The following is a 20,308-nucleotide window of genomic DNA, read 5'->3' on the forward strand; positions in this document are numbered from 1 at the left end:
ACGACAGAAAGGCTCCAGTGTCTAACAGCAGTAAAGGAATATTTTGGCAAAATATTTGTTCAGTTGTACAGACTACACAATACATTTAAGTGCAACTCTGTTCTGTTGCATTTAGAGATGTTCATACAGCATTTTAAGCATTCTATATGCTTAAATATACTTTAAACACATTGCCCAAGATGTATTCAATGTGAATACAATGTGAATACAATACATATTCAATGTACAATACAGTTTAAATCAACGCAGTTATTTGCATCTAGACATGCTCAGAGAGTGTTTTTAAACATTCTGAATGCTTAAAACACTTTCAGGGCAAGACAGAATGCTTCCAACTAACTTACACAGAATAGTAAGGGAATACTTTAAAGATGTTTTTCAAACCTGGTCTCATGGGTTATATGTTCCTCTGACCACTTTTTGCAGGGCCAGAAATACAAAAATTGTGTCACGGTTTTGAGAAACAAATGTTCACTGGGGGTGCTAAACACAAGCTTTAATGTTACATTCCAGTCATTTCACCATTGATATTTACTGCAGTTGATGATATGATTATTTTTTTTAAAGCTACATTATCATGAATCTTACAATCACCAGTGTTATTTTTAATGATTAAAAACAGAATCATTTGGGAGCACCCAAGAAGCCTATGTTTATGACTTGTCAAAGCAGCTATCTAGCTAATGCCACCTCTAGCACAACATCAGGTAGTTACCTAGCTATAGTTATGGCTATTTTCATATAGTTTGGTGGATAAAGCTGGCTACTCGCTGGCTAATAAGCAAAGGTTCCTATAACCTTTTGGCTGAAGATATTAGGAATGGGATGTACTGTTTAACAATTTACAATTAAGTATCCTGAAGTACATATATCTGAGGTGTCATCTCAGCTCATACATATCTTAAGGTACATTATGTAGCTAGGTGGTGTTCACAGGTGTTACATGGCTGTTATTGGAAAGGTTATGGTCACTCTCTTGATGCCACCTCTGTGGTAAGTATGGAGGTATAAACATTTTATTCTAAAATGGGCAGTGGTAGCTCAGTGGTTAAAGTACTCAACTTGTAATGGAAGATTGCCAGTTCTGGCCCTACCCACTGTTGGGCCCCTCAGCAAGGCCTTTAACCCTCAATTTGTATTCAGTCATAATTGTAAGTCTCTTTGGATAAAAGCATTAGCTAAATGCAATTTTATCCTTGAAATGTTCCACTCAATTCCATATTTTCTGCGAAGCTAATATGATCAGTTCCAAGCGTACCAGTTAATTGCTGAATGTCATTTTGCAGACCTTAGAACATGTATATTGGTATTTGGGATTAGACTAAAATGACTCAAAAAATTTTTTTCAAACATTTCCCCAGGATTTCATATCCAGAATGGTCAAAATTCTCATTAAAAAAGTTAAAAGAAACCCAGATATTGGCCCTTGGAAAATAAATACCACTTTGCAGTCCATCTAATATTTGTTTTAAAAATGTAATCAACTAGCATCAAGTTGTATAAGCACTACTATTAAACTATATTTGTTTTGATATGTATTTTATTCTGTGTCTCTCTGAAAAGATAGACTCATAATCCATATGGAGGATTATGTTAATCATTTTAGTGAATTATGATAATCATTTTAGTGAATCTTTTCAAAGGAAAGAGGCCTGAGTGCTTTTCATTTGTTTCAAACCATTGAAAGGTGTAGATTTTGACCATGAAGGCAAGATATGATCTTCTATCCACTTCTTTCACCCATTTGTGTGAAACTGCTATCAGCCCCACAGAGTGACCATCTCCCACAGACTCTGAAAGAAATATGTTACGACCTTGGCTAGACTCCACCATCTTGCACTGAAACAGTGTTTTGGTCGCTTAGAATGCTCAGAAACTGTTTCAGCGCACATAGATGCAACAGAGCAGAGTTGCAGCCAACTGTATTGTTCAAATTGCAAACATTAGAAAACAGCTTTTTTTTCCCCACTTGTAAGTACTGTTTTGAAGTATCTGACTTGAACTATATCTTGGACAGTGGTAGGTCAGTGGTTAAGGTAGTTGATTTATAATCAGAAGGTTATATGTTCAAGCCACACCACTGCCACTGTTGGGCCCTTGAGCAATGCCCTTAACCCTTAAGTTGTACTCAATCATAACTGTAAGTTGCTTTTGATAAAGGTGTCAGTTAAATGCCATAAAATGTTAGACAGACAATCTTGTCTTATCATTCTACATATGTCGGTTGAAAACACTGACTTGCAGTGAAACTGGTGCTTAGAATGATTGGAAACAATGTTTCAGCAAATGTAGATGCAACAGAACAGAGTTGTAACTAACAAACAATGTCTTGCACTGAAACTGTTTAGGGCGATTAGAATGCTTGGCAACACTTTCATTGTTTACAGAAGTGAAAAAACAGAGTTGCAATTACTTGCAATGTGCACGATGCAAATGTGTTATAACAGCTTGTTTTGACTTTCTCAGTCTTTTCTCTTGAAATACATCTTAGAAAGTAATTTCTTATTTTGCATTACATTTTGGTGAAAACAGGGTCTTATGCTGAAATGGTTTTTAGGGCGATTAGAATGCTTGATCATTCCAATCACCTTAAACACTGTTTCAGTGAAAAACAAACATTGTTTTCAACAAGATGTAAAGAAAGATAAGAAAACACTTTCTAAGCATATTTCAAGTAAAAAGAGTGTGTTACAAAACAGATAACAAGCTGTTGGAAGATGTTTGCAATGTGCACTTGCAAGCATTTGCAACTCTGTTCTTTTAGTTCTGAACTGTATTGAACAGCATTTCCAATCAGTCCAATCACTTTAAAGGGGGAGTAATGGGATTGCTCCTCAGGTCCATAGCCCTCCCAGTCCACGAGGTACTGAACGGTCCTGTTCCATCTCTGGGAATCCAATAATGCATGGATGGCATAGGCCAGTTCACTGTCGATCATGACAGGGGCAGGAGGGTTGATGGAGGTTGTGGCTGCAGACACCAGACTGTAGTGCACAGGATTCAACTGGGACACATGGAACGTGGGATTCATCCTATACTAGGGAGGAAGCTTGACCTGCCGAAGCACCTTGAAGGGGCCAATGTACCGTGGGCTCAGTTTCCTGCTGGGTAGACCGAGCCTCATGTTTAGAGTTGAGACCCAGACCCTCTGACAAGGATGCAATATTACATTGGGGTTACGGTGAGGATTGACAAACGTTTGTCGGGTATGTAAAGCTCTTTGCAAGTGAATGTGGGTGACCTCCCATGTCCAAGAGCTCTGTCAAAACCATTGATCTAATGCTTGTTTGTCAGTGGGGGAATCATCCCATGGGAAGAGGGCCGGTTGATAACCGTAGATGCATTGGAAGGGGGTAACCTGAGTGGAGGAGTGCGTGAGTGAATTATGGGTGTATTCCGCCCAAGGGAGGAATTTGTGCCAGTCTGTTTGTGAAGTACAGTACTGACGGAGGAACCTTCCAACCTCTTGAATAAATATGTGACCAAATAGACCAAATATTTGAAACAGAAAAGAGAACATGGCTTCTGCCGTTTCCCAGACTGTAGGTAAGTGAGGAAAAGGAATGAGGTGGCACATTTTCGAAAACCATTGCAATGTTCCTCTGAGGGAAGCTGGAACATATCGTCTCCCTGGGGGGTATTCCTCTGGACTAAGGTCATCATTTAAAGCATTCACCAGGTCATCCTGGAAGCCCCACCATATGGGATCTAGGAAGCAACTATTAGATAGGATGGTCTCCCCCATATCATAGATGCATGACAAGGCATCCGCCTTTTGATTCTTGGAACCAGGTCTATAAGACACAGTGAAGTTAAAGCTGGAGAAGAACAGCGACCACCTAGGTTGCCTTGGGTTGAGTGGTCGAGCTTACTTTAGGTACTCCAGGTTTCAATGGTCAGTGTATACCAAGAAGGGGAGTTCAGCCCCTTCTAACCAGTGTCTCCATTGCTCTAGGGCAAGTTTGACCGCAAGAAGTTCCCGATTCCCTACATCATAATTCCTCTCATCAGGTTGTAGTTTCTTGGCATAAAAAGCACAAGGGTACAGTCGAGGTGGGGTGCCTTGTCTTTGGAACAGAACTGCCCCAACTCCTACCTCAGAAGCATCCACTTCCACAATGAAAGGAAGTGAAGGGTCAGGCTGACAGAAAACGGGTGCTGAAACAAAGGCCCCCTTCAAGGATAAGAAAGTGTTACGCAAGTCCAATTTCGTGAAGATGGTAGCCTCTAGTAGTCAGTCATTCATGGGTTAAAGAGATGAGAGGAAGAGGATAGGAATACTTTACTGTCACCTTGTTAAGGGCCCGGTAATCGATGCATGGCCTTAAACCTCCTCCTTTCTTCTCCACAAAGAATTCAGCAGCGACTGGTGAAGTAGAAGGCCATATGAAACCGTGCTGTAGTGCCTCAGTGACAAACCTCCATTGCTGCCTCTTCAGCAGGGAAAGCCCAGGATAATGGAGTCATGGGACATGGGCAGAAGCAAAAATTGTATTGACTCACAATGAAACAACCTGATCTTTAGCGTGACCGGGAAAGTTGTGTGTCAGAGTATACCCTCACCTATAGGTTGATCATTAAGAGAATGAATACATAGCAGGGGCTTTAATATGACTCTAGGGATTTCTAGCCGCATAGCTAACCCAACATCCAGAAAATTCCCTGCTGCACTGGAATCCACCAAGGCAGAGAGAGAAACACTGTTACCATCAGCCAACTACAGGAAATGTAAGCTGACGAGTCATATACAGTAGAGAAGATGTCCTTACGGGTGTGTCGAACATAGGAGACATCCCATTCTCTCAGCGGGAATGGACAGGACAGTTGTCGCAGCTTGACCATTAGCCACTGGCAAATTGTCTGGCATGTTCTTAGGGCGTGCGGCGTGAGCGACTCACTCGCATCTGCTCAGGGACTTCACCGGATACGTTGTTAGAATCCTCCAGTACGAAAGTATGGGGGTGGGATGCACGTTGTAATGGCTGAGGTGTCTGTCGTAGGTTATCCACAGTAATAGCGAGTTGGATGAACTCGGTCAGTGTAGTCGACTCCCCTCGGCATGTCTGGAGTCCCGGAGAAAGCATTGAAATCCATGTTTCATCATGGACCATCTTGATCAGGCGTAGGTCAGCCACTGTCTGCCTCCCTTGTCGTATCTCGCATAAAATAGTTCTGGGATCCCGACCACTTGCAGGATGATTGAAAACAGCCTTGAAAAGATTGTAGAATTCCATTTCAGACCGTAACGTAGGGTCCTGGCTATCCCAGAGGGTGGTTCCCAAAGCATTTGCCTCACCAGTCAGTAGTGACAAAACAATCTGTACACGGTCCTTGTCAGTGATGAATTGCATGGCATAATGGGAGAAATACATGGAACACTGCATCAGGAAGTTCGATCTGGAGAGCCATCGAATCGTTCTGGGACGCCATGGGAACACAATGAGTAACTGCGGTAGACAGCAAAGGAGTCACAGCAGTCATGGTAACTACCTGTGAAAGCCTCTGAACAGTTTCATGTAGCTCGGCCATGGAAACCTCCTGCTGGGCCAGTCTGTTTTGTACCTCTGCTGGATCCATGAAAAAGGTGAAGTATTCTGTAATGATTGCACAGACATAGAAGAAGCTCCAGTTGCAGAGGTTTTATTTTAGCAACCAAACTAATACGTGCAGTAAGACGGGCAAGCGTGGTCGGGTAAGTCCGAGGTCGATGCACGGGGTAGCATTCAGGAGGTGTCCGAGGGTCAGGCAGGAGACAAGGTCTAGAAGGCAAGCAGGAATCGATAACCGGGAAAGTACCCAGGATGAGAAAATGCTCAGTATGTCACATAGAAGCAATTCTTTGCAACTGGTATGAGGGGGGAGGAGAAGCTTCTAAACAGGTAGGTAATGAAGGGAATAGGAATCAGGTGTGCGCTAGAATTCCAGTGAATCAGATTGAGGGTGTGCGCGAGTGGGCATGGCTGTGTGGGGCTGATGGTTGTTCCTGGGGTTCGTAACACCAAGTCAGTGCAGTGATTCCCTTTTGACTATTCGTTTTCAAATCATGCCAAAATCATGCACTACACCAAAGGCATAGCGACTGTCTGTATAAATGGTGATGGTTTTATATTTAGCAGTTTTACAGGCCTCTGTTAGCGCAATCAGTTCAGCTGCCTGGGCTCAATAATGTGAGGCCACAGGTCTGCCACGAGGTCTAGTTTGCAGGAATAGTAAGCAACTGGCCTATTTCTGTCTCCATGCTTCTGCAGGAGAACTGACATCATACACCCATTTCGTTCATCAACTGTCTGGGTGAATGGCTTGCCTGGATTTGGTATACCTAAGATGGATGTTGTTTTGAGGGACTGTTTTAACAGATATAGTTCAAGTCAGATACTTCCTCTGCCTCTGGGGTCCATGTCACCTTGGTTTGAGATCCCCCTATTTGACTATGGCTCTCAATGGGGCTTCCAATTTTGCATAATTAGGAATGAAGGTGCGGCAGTATGAGCATGTTCCTAGGAATGAAAGCAGCTGGAGTTTGGTGGTGGGCCTTGGAATGCGAGCGATGGCTGATGAACGGTCAGTGGCCAATGCCTTCCCTTCTCCAGAAATCATGTGACCCATGAATTTTACTACTGGCTGTACAAATTGTAGCTTCGACCTACTGGCTCGATGGCCAGTCTCGGCCAAGTGCATGAGTAAGCGCAAGGAATCTGTTTCACACTGTTCTTGAGTGGGTTCAGCCAGAAGTAAATCATTGACATGCTGCAATAGCACACTGCCTTCCGTTAACTGGAGTGGTGCTAGGCTGTCTCTGAGGGCATCATTATAAATAGTGGGAGATTCACAATACCCCTGAGATAAGCGTGAATGTATAATGTTTTCCCTTGAATTGGAAAGCAAAGCAATACTGGCTAGCCTCATGCACTGGAACACTGAAAGTGGCTTTTGCTAGGTCCACGACAGTGAACCATTTACTATTGTCTGGTATTGATGAGAGGATTGTGTGGGTTTGGGACATTTGCAGCTCTTTGTCTAACTGCTGCATTGAGTGCATGGAGGTTCCATACAAATCTCCATTTGTTATGACCCAGTTTTGTAACAGGGAAAATTGTTGTTCGTACAGGCAAATCCGGGCATGGCACTGTCACTCCTGCGTCCAGGAGGTCTTTGAACACTGGTTTAATGCCTTCTATGGCTGCTGGTTTCAGATCATACTGATGTTGCTTGGGCCTGTAATCTGATTTAGGTGTGATTTTTACTGGTGCTACCCTTTTAATGAACCCTACATCATTCTTCCCCCATGCCCACAACACATTGGGAACCTTTTTTAGGAGGGGGGACTCAGGAAGAGGAACGAAAGCCTATTCCTGCCATCCCTCATGCTTTTCTACCACCTCTACATGTCTTGTAACCTTGAGGGTAAATTGCACCGTTTGTCTTCTTGTTCCCCTGCAGCTATTTACCTCCTCTCCCTGCTCATTAATTTCCCATGTACCTTCCTGTTCTGCTCTTACACAGGGCCCCAAATATTCCCATTCGAGGCCTCTCGATTTTGTGATTGACATATGAGGATGTGAGTGCCACGGCAAAACGCACTTTTTGGTGAGTAGGCAGGCCTTCAGCTAGCATCACTGAGGCGGCGCACTTCCCCTTTCCCCAATACACATAATTGAGGCAAGTTACCTCTCCTGGAAGTTCCTTGCCAAACCATTCCTTTTCATACTCATGATCAGGCCTTACGGACACATATGCGGTACAGTGCAGGTTTTCTAGTTTGATTACTTCTACCCATTTTTGTTCACTTTGTTTGAGGATATCTGACATCTGCACATAGCCAATTCTGGTGGGTTCCTGCACAATCAGCCACTGGTATGAGTTCAGTGGTTTATCAGAGTACATCTGTTGTGCTGTTGACTCGATTACCTTTAGGCCCTCTGGTCTGGACTCAATTATGATGCATAGCTTGCCCATCAAATCTCGTCCTAACAGATTTACTGGACACACTGTGAACATTAAGAATTCATGGGTGAAATTTCATCGCCCTTCACTTTGGCAAGGGAGAAGGTGTGAGTAATGCTCTAGGGTAGTATGTCCAGTGTTCCCTACCATAGTCAATGTTTTCCCAGATAACAGGAAATCTAATTCCCTAACCTGAATTACAGATTTTGCAGTGCCAGAGTCCACCAGGAATGACATACGTATACCCTGCATTGTTAGGGACAGTTGTGGCAAGCAAGAGTAAGGAGGTGCAGTATATTTCAGAGAAAGAGAGTGTGGTGCATGTGTGCTGGGAGGGTGCGGTGTGCATGATGTGTGTGTGCTCTTATCTGTAGCTGCGGTTGACCCGTCCCCGACTCTGCCCGTCAAGTCTGCTTCCTCGTCATAACCCCTCTCCTTCTGTGTTTTACAGTCTCTTGCAAAGTGTACTTTCTTCCCACACATGTAGCATCGGTCATCTCTTTCGCCGTCATCCTGCTCGTAGCCCCCTCTTCCTCTTCCAGGGCCTCCTTAACCACGGCCTCTGCCTCTTTGTCCTGTGACAGCTTGATGCATTGTGAGGGCTGCTTGATGTGCCTCATTCTCTTTCCTCATTCATTTTTTCCTCTCTCGGGTCGTCCTGGGTAGGCTGGGGGAGAGACTTTGGAATGGTCTTGCAGCATTGTCGCCAGAGTGCTTTGGCCTCAGCCTGAGTTGCCTCAGCTCTTGGTTTGGTCCCGGTGCTGCAGCTCCTTTCAGAACCCCTCCTTCCTCTTTGGCCGGTGGTTGAACTGGTGGGGCAGCACTGCAGGGACCGCTGCTACCGGTGGAGCACGAGGCATTGGTTGGCAGGAGTCGGTATCAGGGTCATCCTTGGAAACCTGCACAGACTGAAGCATCTGAAACATGTGGTTAACATCCCCCTCCCTCTTTTTCCGTTCTCTCTCTTCTGACTCCCCCATGCTCAATTGATTGTAATCAGTCTTTTCTTTTCTGCCTCCCTCAAATTATACTGTATACGTCATAGTTTATTTATCCCCATACAATCTCCAGGTGGAAACCCACATTTACTCCATAATGCTATTTGAGCCGTTACGTCTGGCCCTTATTTATTCTCATGTTTGTACATAACTGCAACTTCCATTTTTGAGGCTGACACCCTGATGGTGCAGCTGTTTCAGCTTTTTGTTTCTTACTTTTACTGTTACCCATCCCTGCATTAATAATAACATCAAAATCAAAGAAATTGATCAAATGTGTTAACCTGTTAGTGTTACAGAATAATATTATTCTCTCACTTTTTTCCTTTCTCTCTTGTTTTTACACAATCAGAGGCATCAAACAATCAATTTCATACTGACATTACAAAGTTATTTACTACTTACTCTAAGTCAGTTTTTCTTCAGTTATCTGCACAATGTTGACACTGTCGTCCTCCATACTAAAACAAACTTTTCCCAAGTGGCCCTGATCGCAGCTTGGAGTCGATTCTTTACCACTTGCGGCCGTCAACAGGAGGGGACTCCAGTGCCACTGTTTCTTTACAGCCCACCTTTTGGAGTCTACACTTTTTGTCCCAGGTCGTCACACTGTGCCAGGTCCCAGACCTCCCTACAACAGCCATCGGATCCGCCTTACCCTCAGTTCCAGAGGCCACATATTAAAGTGCCAGACCTCTAGAGTGTATGGAACAGGAAGTAGTAAAGAATGACACGAAAACACTTTCTAAGATGCATTTCAAGTGAAAGTAGTGTCTGCAAGTGAAACAAGTAGGTTAATCACTCTTGCAATGTTCACAATTCAAGTACTTGCAACTCTGATTTTGTAATTCTTTACACTATGAAAAATCTTTTACAAGCATTCTAATCATTTTCTAATGAAAATGTAATAGCCGAGAAGAACTCGCTTTCCATAATGCATTTCAAGTGACATCAGATGTGCAATTGAAAACAAGCTGTTGCAACTCAGTTGCAATGTGCACATTGTAACTCTGTTCTATCACTTCTGTACATGATGAAAAAACCCTTTCCAAGCATTCTATTCTCCTTAGTAACTGTTTCAATGCAAGCCATATTTTCATCAAAAGAATGCAAAATATGAATACAATTGATGAGTCATATTTCAAATAAAAACAATTTGTTAAACAGATCACAAGTTGTTGGAAAACCTTTGCAAGCAATTGCAACTCTATTCTTTTAGTTCTGAACTCTATTAATCCCCTTATGCACCAACGCCCCCCCCCAGCCAGCAGGCCCAAACTGGCATACTCAAATAAATTACATCGAATATTCTTAAAGTACAGTATATTTATCAACATAACATTTCTTAGGATTAATACAAGTACCTGCTTACCGATTTTCAGAAACTGCAAGCTGAAGACACGGTGTTTTTTGGGTAAATTTCAACAAAAATGTGCCTGCCCTTTTAAGTGGCCTTTTAAAACATTCTTCCAGTAGAAGATAATTTCAGATTTTGTCATAGAAAATTCAATTACCATCAAAACAACTGCGTGACATATTTAAATGGTTTAGAGAGTGTTAGTAAAGTTCTTTAATTGCGTGCTCACGTCTTTGCATAAAAATACGCTTTCGGTTCCTTCGTAAGCAAACCCAAATTACACAAGCCTCTGGTTAACACAAAATGCACATTACTTACGTAAAAGTGTTCCTAAATAGAGCGGTAGACCTTCCTTTTTTTATTTTATATTGATTTCTATTGGCCATTGCAGCGCCATTGTCTTGGAGTGAAAGCAATGATCAGCTATGTGTGAAGTGGGGGGGGGGGGGGGGGTGACTATCATTTACTTCCAGGTGTTTCCAAGTGTTTCTAGGGCAATTGGCATGATTTGGCAGGTGTTTCATCAAATAGAGGAGGGTTAGAGGAAAACGTAGATCCCCTCGATTGCCTTATTTAGTCAACCCTTTGATGTTTAAAGGTATGCACATTTTGTACTGTCAGTACTTCAGCGTTGTTAGCAAATAGCATAATGCATCGGTTTGACGCTGTTTGGCCAAACTCGTACGACCATAAGAATGATTTGATGATTTTTGCCAATACATTTGGACATCATGGAAAGGAAGAGGCTTATTTTAGATGAAGTTTATGTGGAGTTGTTTGGGTGCTGCTAAGATGGACTAGCTTGACCGCTAGTATTGATTAGCTTAGCTGCTAGCATGGACTAGCTTCGATGTTTGCATAGCAAATCACTGGATGTTTCCATTAACTGCTGGAAAAATTCTAATCCTGCTGCGAATTGAAAGTATACCATTTCTTTACAGTATTACAGCATTTACAGTATTTCCCCAGCATTTACAGTATTAGCTACAGTATTTTCCCCTAATGATGCCAACAATGATGCTATGAAGTTATTATTGTTGTGGAACTTACTAAAGTAACTTACTGTGATGTTTTAGCAAAAAGAAACATGCAAACTTGATGAATAGTGATTGGAGAGGTGTTTGGACACTGCAAACAGCTTCCAAGAGATTGTTGTCTATTTTCTTGCAATGAAACAATGGTTAAGGCGATTGGAAATGCTGTTCAATACAGTTCAGAACTAAAATAAGAGTTGCAAATAGTTTCCAACAGCTTGTTATCTGTTTTCTTGTAAAGAAACAGTGTTCAAGATGATTGTAATGATTGGAAATCTTGTTTAATGTAGTTCAGAAGTAAAAGAACAGAGTTGCAAATAGCTTCCAAAAGCTTATTTGTTTTCTTGAAATGAACCAGTGTTTAAGGAGATTGTAATGATTGGAAATGCTGTTTCTTACAGTTCAGAACTAAAAGAACAGAGTTTCAAATAGCCCCCAGCAGCTTCTTATCTGTTTTCTTGCAATGAAACAGTGTTTAAGATGATTGGAAATGTTGTTTAATACAGTTCAGAACTAAAAGAACAGAGTTGCAAATAGTTTTCAATAGCTTGTTATCTGTTCTCTTGCAATGAACTAGTGTTTAAAGAGATTGTAATCATTTGGAAATACTGTTTCTTACATTTCAGAACTAAAAGAACAGAGTTGCAAATAGTATCTAACAGCTTGTTATCTGTTTTCTTGCAATGAACAGTGTTTAAGATGATTGAAATAATTGGAAATGTTGTTTAACACAGTTCAGATCTTAAAGAACAGAGTTGCAAATAGTTTCCAACAGCTTGTTATCTGTTTTCTTGCAAAGAAACAGTGTTTAAGATGATTGTAATGATTGGAAATCTTGTTTAATACAATTCAGATCTTAAAGAACAGAGTTGCAAATAGTTTCCAATAGCTTGTTATCTGTTTTCTTGCACTGAACCAGTGTTTAAGGTGATTGAAATGATTGGAAATGTTGTTTAATACAGTTCAGAACTAAAAGAACAGAGTTGCAAATAGTTTCCAATAGCTTGTTATCTGTTTTCTTGCAAAGAGACAGTGTTTAAGATGATTGGAAATCTTGTTTAATACATTTCAGAACTAAAAGAACATAGTTGAAAATAGTTTCCAACAGCTTGTTTTCTGTTTTCTTGCAATGAAACACTGTTCAAGATGATTGTAAAGATTGGAAATGTTGTTTAGTATAGTTCAGAACTAAAAGAACATAGTTGCAAATAGCCCCCAACAGCTTCTAATCTGTTTTCTTGCACTGAACCAGTGTTTAAGATGATTGGAAATGTTGTTTAATACAGTTCAGAACTAAAAGAACAGAGTTGCAAATAGTTTTCAATAGCTTGTTATCTGTTCTCTTGCAATGAACTAGTGTTTAAGGAGATTGTAATGATTTGGAAATACTGTTTCTTACATTTCAGAACTAAAAGAACATAGTTGCAAATAGTTTCCAACAGCTTGTTTTCTGTTTTCTTGCAATGAACCAGTGTTTAAGGAGATTGGAATGAATGGATAATCTTGTTTAATACATTTCAGAACTAAAAGAACAGAGTTGCAAATAGTTTCCAACAGCTTGTTATCTGTTTTCTTGCAATGAAACAGTGTTTAAGATGATTGGAAATCTTGTTTAATACATTTCAGAACTGAAAGAACAGAGTTGCAAATAGTTTCGAACAGCTTGTTATCTGTTTTCTTGCACTGAACCAGTGTTTAAGGTGATTGAAATGATTGGAAATGTTGTTTAATAAAGTTCAGAACTAAAAGAACAGAGTTGCAAATAGTTTCCAATAGCTTGTTATCTGTTTTCCTGGCAAATAAACAGTGTTTAAGGAGTTTGGAATGAATGGAAATCTTGTTTAATACATTTCAGAACTAAAAGAACATAGTTGCAAATAGTTTCCAACAGCTTGTTATCTGTTTTCTTGCACTGAACCAGTGTGTAAGGAGATTGGAATGAATGGAAATCTTGTTTAATACATTTCAGAACTAAAAGAACATGGTTGCAAATAGTTTCCAACAGCTTGTTTTCTGTTTTCTTGCAATGAACCAGTGTTTAAGGAGATTGGAATGAATGGAAATCTTGTTTAATACATTTCAGAACTAAAAGAACATGGTTGCAAATAGTTTCCAACAGCTTGTTATTGTTTTCTTGCAATGAAACAGTGTTTAAGATGATTGGAAATCTTGTTTAATACAGTTCAGAACTGAAAGAACAGAGTTGCAAATAGTTTCCAATAGCTTGTTATCTGTTTTCTTGCAAAGAAACAGTGTTTAAGATGATTCTAATGATTGGAAATGTTGTGTAACACAGTTCAGATCCTAAAGAACAGAGTTGCAAATAGTTTCCAACAGCTTGTTATCTATTTTCTTGCAAAGAAACAGTGTTTAAGGAGATTGGAATGATTGGAAATCTTGTTTAATACATTTCAGAACTAAAAGAACAGAGTTGCAAATAGTTTCCAACAGCTTGTTATCTGTTTTCTTGCAAAGAAACAGTGTTTAAGATGATTCTAATGATTGGAAATGTTGTGTAACACAGTTCAGATTCTAAAGAACAGAGTTGCAAATAGTTTCCAAAAGCTTGTTTTCTGTTTTCTTGCAATGAACCAGTGTTTAAGGAGATTGGAATGAATGGAAATCTTGTTTAATACATTTCAGAACTAAAAGAACATAGTTGCAAATAGTTTCCAACAGCTTGTTTTCTGTTTTCTTGCAATGAAACACTTTTCAAGATGATTGTAAAGATTGGAAATGTTGTTTAGTACAGTTCAGAACTAAAAGAACATAGTTGCAAATAGCCCCCAGCAGCTTCTTATCTGTTTTCTTGCAATGAAACAGTGTTTAAGATGATTGGAAATGTTGTTTAATACAGTTCAGAACTAAAAGAACAGAGTTGCAAATAGTTTTCAATAGCTTGTTATCTGTTCTCTTGCAATGAACTAGTGTTTAAAGAGATTGTAATCATTTGGAAATACTGTTTCTTACATTTCAGAACTAAAAGAACAGAGTTGCAAATAGTATCTAACAGCTTGTTATCTGTTTTCTTGCAATGAACAGTGTTTAAGATGATTGTAATAATTGGAAATCTTGTTTAATACAATTCAGATCTTAAAGAACAGAGTTGCAAATAGTTTCCAATAGCTTGTTATCTGTTTTCTTGCACTGAACCAGTGTTTAAGGTGATTGAAATGATTGGAAATGTTGTTTAATAAAGTTCAGAACTAAAAGAACAGAGTTGCAAATAGTTTCCAATAGCTTGTTATCTGTTTTCCTGGCAAATAAACAGTGTTTAAGGAGTTTGGAATGAATGGAAATCTTGTTTAATACATTTCAGAACTAAAAGAACATAGTTGCAAATAGTTTCCAACAGCTTGTTATCTGTTTTCTTGCACTGAACCAGTGTGTAAGGAGATTGGAATGAATGGAAATCTTGTTTAATACATTTCAGAACTAAAAGAACATGGTTGCAAATAGTTTCCAACAGCTTGTTTTCTGTTTTCTTGCAATGAACCAGTGTTTAAGGAGATTGGAATGAATGGAAATCTTGTTTAATACATTTCAGAACTAAAAGAACATGGTTGCAAATAGTTTCCAACAGCTTGTTATTGTTTTCTTGCAATGAAACAGTGTTTAAGATGATTGGAAATCTTGTTTAATACAGTTCAGAACTGAAAGAACAGAGTTGCAAATAGTTTCCAATAGCTTGTTATCTGTTTTCTTGTGAAGAAACAGTGTTTAAGATGATTCTAATGATTGGAAATACTGTTTCTTACAGTTCAGAACTAAAAGAACAGAGTTGCAAATAGTTTCCAATAGCTTGTTATCTGTAAAGATTCTTCTTATAATGCATTCCCTTTTAGTCTAAAACACAATCTCTTGCCCTGAAACAGTGTTTCAGTTGAATGTAAAGCTGTTTAATAGTATTAAAAAGGTAAAGAACAGAGTTTCAAAGTAAATATTCTTCTTATAATGCATTCCCTTTTAGTCTAAAACACAATCTCTTGCCCTGAAACAGTGTTTAAGGTGAATACAAAGCTGTTTCATAGTGTGAAAAAGGTAAAGAACAGTTTCAAAGTAAAGATTTTTCTTATCATGCATTCCCTTTTAGTCTAAAACACAATCTCTTGCCCTGAAACAGTGTTTAAGGTGAATACAAAGCTGTTTCATAGTGTGCAAAAGGTAAAGAACAGCGTTTCAAAGTAAAGATTCTTCTTATAATGCATTCCCTTTTAGTCTAAAACACAATCTCTTGCCCTGAAACAGTGTTTAAGGTGAATACAAAGCTGTTTCATAGTGTGAAAAAGGTAAAGAACAGAGTTTCAAAGTAAAGATTCTTCTTATAATGCATTCCCTTTTAGTCTAAAGCACAATCTCTTGCCCTGCAACAGTGTTTAAGGTAAATACAAAGCTGTCTCATAGTGTGAAAAAGGTAAAGAACAGAGTTTCAAAGTAAAGATTCTTCTTATAATGCATTCCATTTTAGTCTAAAGCACAATCTCTTGCCCTGCAACAGTGTTTAAGGTGAATATAAAGCTGTTTCATAGTATTAAAAAGGTAAAGAACAGTTTCAAAGTAAAGATTCTTCTTATAATGCATTCCCTTTTAGTCTAAAACACAATCTCTTGCCCTGAAACAGTGTTTAAGGTGAATACAATGCTGTTTCATAGTGTGAAAAAGGTAAAGAACAGAGTTTCAATGTAAAGATTCTTCTTATAAAGCACTCTCTTTTAGTCTAAAACACAATCTCTTGCCCTGAAACAGTGTTTAAGTTGAATATAAAGCTGTTTCATAGTATTAAAAAGGTAAAGAACAGAGTTTCTAAGTAAAGATTCTTCTTATAATGCATTCCCTTTTAGTCTAAAGCACAATCTCTTGCCCTGAAACAGTGTTTAAGGTGAATACAAAGCTGTTTCATAGTGTGAAAAAGGTAAAGAACAGAGTTTCAAAGTAAAGATTCTTCTTATAATGCAGTCTCTTTTAGTCTAAAACACAATCTCTTGCCCTGAAACAGTGTTTAAGTTGAATATGAAGCTGTTTCACAGTATTAAAAAGGTAAAGAACAGTTTCAAAGTAAAGATTCTTCTTATAATGCATTCCCTTTTAGTCTAAAACACAATCTCTTGCCCTGCTACAGTGTTTAAGGTGAATACAAAGCTGTTTCATAGTGTGAAAAAGGTAAAGAACAGAGTTTCTAAGTAAAGATTCTTCTTATAATGCATTCCCTTTTAGTCTAAAACACAATCTCTTGCCCTGAAACAGTGTTTAATGTGAATACAAAGCTGTTTCATAGTGTGAAAAAGGTAAAGAACAGAGTTTCAATGTAAAGTTTCTTCTTATAATGCAGTCTCTTTTAGTCTAAAACACAATCTCTTGCCCTGAAGCAGTGTTTAAGGTGAATATAAAGCTGTTTCATAGTATTAAAAAGGTAAAGAACAGTTTCAAAGTAAAGATTCTTCTTATAATGCATTCCCTTTTAGTCTAAAACACAATCTCTTGCCCTGAAACAGTGTTTAAGGTGAATACAATGCTGTTTCATAGTGTGAAAAAGGTAAAGAACAGAGTTTCAATGTAAAGATTCTTCTTATAATGCATTCCCTTTTAGTCTAAAGCACAATCTCTTGCCCTGCAACAGTGTTTAAGGTGAATATAAAGCTGTTTCATAGTATTAAAAAGGTAAAGAACAGTTTCAAAGTAAAGATTCTTCTTATAATGCATTCCCTTTTAGTCTAAAACACAATCTCTTGCCCTGAAACAGTGTTTAAGGTGAATATGAAGCTGTTTCACAGTATTAAAAAGGTAAAGAACAGAGTTTCAAAGTAAAGATTCTTCTTATAATGCATTCCCTTTTAGTCTAAAGCACAATCTCTTGCCCTGCAACAGTGTTTAAGGTGAATACAAAGCTGTTTCATAGTGTGAAAAAGGTAAAGAACAGAGTTTCAAAGTAAAGATTCTTCTTATAATGCATTCCCTTTTAGTCTAAAGCACAATCTCTTGCCCTGCAACAGTGTTTAAGGTGAATACAATGCTGTTTCATAGTGTGAAAAAGGTAAAGAACAGAGTTTCAATGTAAAGATTCTTCTTATAATGCACTCTCTTTTAGTCTAAAACACAATCTCTTGCCCTGAAACAGTGTTTAAGTTGAATATAAAGCTGTTTCATAGTGTGAAAAAGGTAAAGAACAGAGTTTCAATGTAAAGTTTCTTCTTATAATGCAGTCTCTTTTAGTCTAAAACACAATCTCTTGCCCTGAAGCAGTGTTTAAGGTGAATATAAAGCTGTTTCATAGTATTAAAAAGGTAAAGAACAGTTTCAAAGTAAAGATTCTTCTTATAATGCATTCCCTTTTAGTCTAAAACACAATCTCTTGCCCTGAAACAGTGTTTAAGGTGAATACAATGCTGTTTCATAGTGTGAAAAAGGTAAAGAACAGAGTTTCAATGTAAAGATTCTTCTTATAATGCATTCCCTTTTAGTCTAAAGCACAATCTCTTGCCCTGCAACAGTGTTTAAGGTGAATATAAAGCTGTTTCATAGTATTAAAAAGGTAAAGAACAGTTTCAAAGTAAAGATTCTTCTTATAATGCATTCCCTTTTAGTCTAAAACACAATCTCTTGCCCTGAAACAGTGTTTAAGGTGAATATGAAGCTGTTTCACAGTATTAAAAAGGTAAAGAACAGAGTTTCAAAGTAAAGATTCTTCTTATAATGCATTCCCTTTTAGTCTAAAGCACAATCTCTTGCCCTGCAACAGTGTTTAAGGTGAATACAAAGCTGTTTCATAGTGTGAAAAAGGTAAAGAACAGAGTTTCAAAGTAAAGATTCTTCTTATAATGCATTCCCTTTTAGTCTAAAGCACAATCTCTTGCCCTGCAACAGTGTTTAAGGTGAATATAAAGCTGTTTCATAGTATTAAAAAGGTAAAGAACAGTTTCAAAGTAAAGATTCTTCTTATAATGCATTCCCTTTTAGTCTAAAACACAATCTCTTGCCCTGAAACAGTGTTTAAGGTGAATACAATGCTGTTTCATAGTGTGAAAAAGGTAAAGAACAGAGTTTCAATGTAAAGATTCTTCTTATAATGCACTCTCTTTTAGTCTAAAACACAATCTCTTGCCCTGAAACAGTGTTTAAGTTGAATATAAAGCTGTTTCATAGTATTAAAAAGGTAAAGAACAGAGTTTCTAAGTAAAGATTCTTCTTATAATGCATTCCCTTTTAGTCTAAAGCACAATCTCTTGCCCTGAAACAGTGTTTAAGGTGAATACAAAGCTGTTTCATAGTGTGAAAAAGGTAAAGAACAGAGTTTCAAAGTAAAGATTCTTCTTATAATGCAGTCTCTTTTAGTCTAAAACACAATCTCTTGCCCTGAAACAGTGTTTAAGTTGAATATGAAGCTGTTTCACAGTATTAAAAAGGTAAAGAACAGTTTCAAAGTAAAGATTCTTCTTATAATGCATTCCCTTTTAGTCTAAAACACAATCTCTTGCCCTGAAACAGTGTTTAAGGTGAATACAATGCTGTTTCATAGTGTGAAAAAGGTAAAGAACAGAGTTTCAATGTAAAGATTCTTCTTATAATGCATTCCCTTTTAGTCTAAAGCACAATCTCTTGCCCTGCAACAGTGTTTAAGGTGAATATAAAGCTGTTTCATAGTATTAAAAAGGTAAAGAACAGTTTCAAAGTAAAGATTCTTCTTATAATGCATTCCCTTTTAGTCTAAAACACAATCTCTTGCCCTGAAACAGTGTTTAAGGTGAATACAATGCTGTTTCATAGTGTGAAAAAGGTAAAGAACAGAGTTTCAATGTAAAGATTCTTCTTATAATGCATTCCCTTTTAGTCTAAAGCACAATCTCTTGCCCTGCAACAGTGTTTAAGGTGAATATAAAGCTGTTTCATAGTGTGAAAAAGGTAAAGAACAGAGTTTCAATGTAAAGTTTCTTCTTATAATGAAGTCTCTTTTAGTCTAAAACACAATCTCTTGCCCTGAAGCAGTGTTTAAGGTGAATATAAAGCTGTTTCATAGTATTAAAAAGGTAAAGAACAGTTTCAAAGTAAAGATTCTTCTTATAATGCATTCCCTTTTAGTCTAAAACACAATCTCTTGCCCTGAAACAGTGTTTAAGGTGAATACAATGCTGTTTCATAGTGTGAAAAAGGTAAAGAACAGAGTTTCAATGTAAAGATTCTTCTTATAATGCATTCCCTTTTAGTCTAAAGCACAATCTCTTGCCCTGCAACAGTGTTTAAGGTGAATATAAAGCTGTTTCATAGTATTAAAAAGGTAAAGAACAGTTTCAAAGTAAAGATTCTTCTTATAATGCATTCCCTTTTAGTCTAAAACACAATCTCTTGCCCTGAAACAGTGTTTAAGGTGAATATGAAGCTGTTTCACAGTATTAAAAAGGTAAAGAACAGAGTTTCAAAGTAAAGATTCTTCTTATAATGCATTCCCTTTTAGTCTAAAGCACAATCTCTTGCCCTGCAACAGTGTTTAAGGTGAATACAAAGCTGTTTCATAGTGTGAAAAAGGTAAAGAACAGAGTTTCAAAGTAAAGATTCTTCTTATAATGCATTCCCTTTTAGTCTAAAGCACAATCTCTTGCCCTGCAACAGTGTTTAAGGTGAATACAATGCTGTTTCATAGTGTGAAAAAGGTAAAGAACAGAGTTTCAATGTAAAGATTCTTCTTATAATGCACTCTCTTTTAGTCTAAAACACAATCTCTTGCCCTGAAACAGTGTTTAAGTTGAATATAAAGCTGTTTCATAGTGTGAAAAAGGTAAAGAACAGAGTTTCAATGTAAAGTTTCTTCTTATAATGCAGTCTCTTTTAGTCTAAAACACAATCTCTTGCCCTGAAGCAGTGTTTAAGGTGAATATAAAGCTGTTTCATAGTATTAAAAAGGTAAAGAACAGTTTCAAAGTAAAGATTCTTCTTATAATGCATTCCCTTTTAGTCTAAAACACAATCTCTTGCCCTGAAACAGT

Source organism: Electrophorus electricus, chromosome 4 (assembly GCF_041902795.1).
Source record: "Electrophorus electricus isolate QZ-2024a chromosome 4, ASM4190279v1, whole genome shotgun sequence".
Classification (NCBI taxonomy): domain Eukaryota; kingdom Metazoa; phylum Chordata; class Actinopteri; order Gymnotiformes; family Gymnotidae; genus Electrophorus; species Electrophorus electricus.